General features: G+C 37.5%; 1 protein-coding gene across 5 annotated transcripts in view; it reads right to left on the reverse strand.

Moving 5' to 3' along the window:
- The window catches only part of LOC144975408 (protein rolling stone-like), a 44,452-nt gene that overhangs the window by 13,103 nt on the left and 26,349 nt on the right, over positions 1-5,000 (reverse strand). The window lies entirely within an intron of this gene.

A 5,000-nucleotide genomic window follows, 5' to 3' on the forward strand; every position in this document is an offset into this window, starting at 1 on the left:
AACATCAAAAAAAACACATTAAACCTAAGAATTCCTTCATGTCCCAGGTTTGATAGTTTTTGTCCAAGATGAGGGTCGTTTTAATCGATCGATATTTGAAGGACGAGTTTTCTGGCCAAGATTTTTTTAATTCGTGATTTACCATAATATTGCGGCAGTTAACTGGTTACTGTAGAACTGATCAGAACAGTAGGCTAAGGGCTAAGCCACACCGGAGACTGACACTGACGACCCGATACTGCCGTTCTCTGCCGTCTTCCGGATAACGACGTCGGGCATGGACACAATACTAAGAATAAAGAGAAGAGCCGCTAGACCTACCCATACCAGACCAAGCTGGAAGAAAAAAAAAACGACAGAAGACGTCGGGCGTTTGGTATGGATAGGTCTAGCGGCTCTTCTCTTTATTCTTAGTATTTTGTCTCTGTCTGCGGTCTTTATCCGGAAGACGGCAGAAGACGGGCAGTGCCGGGTCGTCGGAGTCAGTCTCCGGTGTGGGTTACCCCTCAAGCTTTCTAACGTCCAGGGAACAAAACTCAACTCTCCTCAATAAAGGGCATTCATTTCAATTCAAATTTCGTATGCGTCTATGTGGTCTAGTGGTATGACACTCGCTTTCGGATCGGAAGGTCCTGGGTTCGAGCCTCGCGCTCGGCGCATAGTTGAGTCCTTGGAAAAGGCTCTTTACTCACATTCTCTCACCGTACTCAGGTGTAAAATGAGTACCTGGCCGTTAACAGCGTTGTCTTTGTCCGAATAATTGTAATATAGCCTAACACGTCATGTCCCGTCCTGTTGCTGTTGACCAGGGACCCCTTGTAAAGCGCTTTGAGCACATTTAGTGGATATGGCGCTACATAAAGCTCAATTTAATAAAAAAAATTTTAACATAAATTTGAATTTTAACTCTCTCCATACCGACCATTTTCAGTATTTTCCCAATAAATGACAGGCTTACCCAGCATATAAATTAATTTTTTAAACTCAAACAATCTCTCTACAAAACAACTTTATGTTCTTATTAATTAAACAAAGATCATAGTGATGTACAATATAAATCTGAATAGGAAAAAAAATGTATCTATCTTTGTCGTATTAGATGTGAGGATTTTGCTGTAGGTCGTAAGGAGAGGGTTAAACAATTCATTTCAGGGTATTTATTGTTCTATAAGGCAAAGAAATCTAGGTAATAATATTATAAGTCATTAAATGTATGAGATGTCGTACAATCTGGTTTTTTTTTTTTGATAATGTATTTATGATTTCGTAGTTTTTTGTTTTTGTTGTTGGCTTAGGAAGGGTTAAACAGCTGAATCATCCTGGCATATTACCGTTTTGAGAAGAATCGAAACATATTCATGAAATTAAAAAGAACATAGCATTTCAATAGAATCGTTATTTACAAAGGATAAATTATTGAATGTTAATTTTCTTCTAGAAACAAAACAAAACAAAACGAAACAAAACAAACAAGAACAAATAAAATGCGATGAATCAGACTGTTTCTCTCTCATCATCGTCAAAAAATAATGATGATATTGATGATGATGATGATGACGATGATGATGATGATGATGATGATGATGATGATGATGATGATGATGATGATAATAATAATAATGATAATAATAATAATAATTATTATAATAATAATAATAATAATAATAATAAGAAGAAGAAGAAGAAGAAGAAGAAGAAGAAGAAGAAGAAGAAGAAGAAGAAGAAGAAGAAGAAGAAGAAGAAGAAGAAGAAGAAGAAAAAAGAATATTAATAATAATAATAATAATAATAATAATAATAATAATAATAATAATAATAATAATAATAATAATAATAATAATAATAGTAATAATAACAATATCAACATAGCACCAGAAATTCACAAATTATGATCTATTATAGGGGTGGAACATGGTTAGAAGTTAAATGCATCCATTATTACCCACAAATCACACTCAAACCCGCTCATACTGATAATAAATGATAACTATGACTAATTTTCCTTTCAAGTTTTCGTTTGAATTATTTGACAGTAAAGATCTTGTTTAAGTTCTAAACCATTGTCATTGAATAAGGAGTTTGGGGGGTGGGTGGCGGGGGTGGGGGATCGGGGACAGGCGTGGTAAACCGTAACCATCGTTAACATATAAACAGTATGCGCTTGGCTAAGAAGCTCATAACATTGCCATCCGGAAGTATAAAAGACCAACACACAAAACTATGTGTATCCATGAACGTTTATAGTCGGGTTAATACAGTTCAGTGAGCATTACTCATAAACGCGGATGGCAAAAAACAATAACAAAGACCTGAGTGACGTCATCTTCGAACTATCTATAGCCTGGCACTAGAACCGTGCCATCGTTACGCTAGAACCCTCGAGGACTGGCAGTTTGACGTCATTTTTTTTTAGGTTTGTGTAGCGTCTAGTGAGTTGTCGTTAGTAAGCGCAAGGATACAAGTTATTTCATTGGTTGAACTATTTGAATACAACTCACGATTTGTTTTCTTTTGTGGCAAAAGACTGGCATTTTGACGTCATTTTTTGGTCAGTGTCAGCGTGGCCTTTGTCAAGTTATGGCCTGACACTGACCAAAAATTGACGTCAAAATGTCAGTCTTTTGCAACAAAAGAAAACAAATCGTGAGTTGTATTAAATAGTTCAACCAATAAAATGACTTGTTTCCATGAGCACTACTAACGACAACTCACTAGGCGGTGCAAAAAAAAACAAATAATGACGTCAAAATGCCAGTCTTTTTGGGTTTCAGTGTGTGGCCTTCGTAAAATTGGCTACGTTCAGTGTCAGGCTATAACTTTACGATGGCTACGGGCAAACGCGCTTTCTTCTTCTTAATTTAGCTTCAGCACGAGGAAAACGGTAAGGTCTTACATTTAAAATTATTACTACTATTCAATATTCTTTCATATTTATTATCGTTGTTGAAAAAGTAAATTAATTATTTGAGTAATTTTAGTAAACTGATCTTTTTATAATGTTAATAAGTGTACAAAAAGAAATAGAAAAAAAAATATAATAGAGTGCCATATTATTAACAAACAAACAAACAAACAAACAACCAAACAGACGAACGAACAAACAAGCATTAGAGAGTACATTTGTGACCCCTCGTCTCAAAACCGTATTATGTCGGGATGGACCAGATGCTAAAAAGTCAAATTTAAGTTAAACTGGTCAAAAATATGAAACGTTGGTATTTATCACAATAAACAATGATATTCTTCTCCTCTATAAAGCATATAAACTCAACGAAAGCATGATATTTCTGGCTACAAATTGCACTTTCAGCATTTTAATCATTCCGACTTAATACCGTTTTGAGACGAGGGGTCACATTTCTAATATCTACGATTAATCCATAATTAATTTCCCATAGCGTCTGTTATAAAATATGTTTTTAAAAGCCAATTCGGCATTCTAAGCAATATTAATTCATGAGAGCAATAATATTGTCAATCTCCTATTGTCAATCTTCTTTTATATTTAGAATACATTAGCTCTCTTACTGTGAGAATAATAACAGAGTTGAGGGTCATTTCAATGTGCGACTAATATGTGGTCTAGTGGTATAACAGTCGTCTCGGGATCAGAAGGTCAATGGTTCGAGTCCCGTTCCGGGCAGCGCATAACCGAGTCCTTTTGGAAAAGACTCTTGTCTGACATTCTCTCATCGTACTCGGGTGTAGAATAAGTACCTACCTGGCCGTTGAAAGCGTTTCGCTGTTTCCGGAAAAAAAAATTGTAATATCGCCTCATAGGGCGTCATGTCTGGTCTTACATGTTAAATGTTGCTGTTGTCTTGGGATCTCTCATAGAGCGCCTTGAGCACGTTTAGTGGATAATGCGCATTATAAATGCTCATGTTTTTTAAAAAGAAAACCGATCGATATAATAATTTTGAAGGACGAGTTGGTTTTTTTTTTTCTGGACGATTTTTAATACGTGTCTTTGTTCTTATGTTTTAAACGGTTTTAACCAGCTGGAATAACCCAGGCGTCAGCCGCAGTGCAGCGCCGCAAATTGAGCTAGGGCGAGGTGACTTGCTCAAGGCCACACAGCGCAGCGGCGGCGGGTGATCGAACTCGTACCTTTTGGCTACGAAGGCAAAGACCGTACCACTGAGCCACGCTGCCCTCGTATAATAAACTCTATTAAAACGTTATGATTCAGTCATCTCACCTCAATAAAAGAAATCAATCCCCCACCCCCAAACCCCTTACCACCCATAGGGAAATCGTCACATTTGTTACGATGCAGCCAACATTTTCGTCATTCTTATTTCCTATGTACATCATAATAATATTTGAACAAAAATGTTTGCTCTATATCTAGTTAAAAAATGATAGGAAAAAAATATGTTTAGCAAGAATTAGATAACAGCTTTTGTGTTTGAGTGAAATAAATCTATTTATTTTGTTCAGGTTGGGTGTGAAGTTTTGGGGGAAATCCGGAAAATGGCCGGTAAGTTTAAAGCGATACTGAGCTGAGAGAAGCGATGGGCTGTGAAAAGATCCCAAGTTGTCCTTCAGAGCCATTGGGCCCATGGAGCAGGAGTTTATCCCGGTTTCTATAGCGTGAAACGGACAATAGTAATTGCTTGTTATCCTTTGGATAGGACGCTAGTCTATAGCAAAGTAGTACTTTCCGCCAAATCTAACAGACATAGCTACACGTTCACTGCCGGGTGTGTACAAAGGGAGGTGGTGGTGGTGAGGGGGGGGGGGGTTGAGAGAAATAAATCTTGACTGCACACGGGATCGATCTCGGTCCCTTTGCGCGTGAAGCGAGTACTCTACCAACTGAGCTATCACGACCCCCCGGGCTGTAAAAAGAAATGAACAAAAAAAAATTTACACCTGATTTCGGTGAGAGAATTTGAGTAAAGAGCCTATTTCCAGGGACTCTACCACGCACCGAGCGAGGCTCGAACACAGGACTTTCCGATCCGAAAGAGAGTGTTTATAGATAGTATGCGCTT

This window comes from Berghia stephanieae, chromosome 6 (genome assembly GCF_034508935.2).
Source record: "Berghia stephanieae isolate SIO BIC M18660-M18661 chromosome 6, UCSD_Bste_1.3, whole genome shotgun sequence".
NCBI lineage: Eukaryota > Metazoa > Mollusca > Gastropoda > Nudibranchia > Aeolidiidae > Berghia > Berghia stephanieae.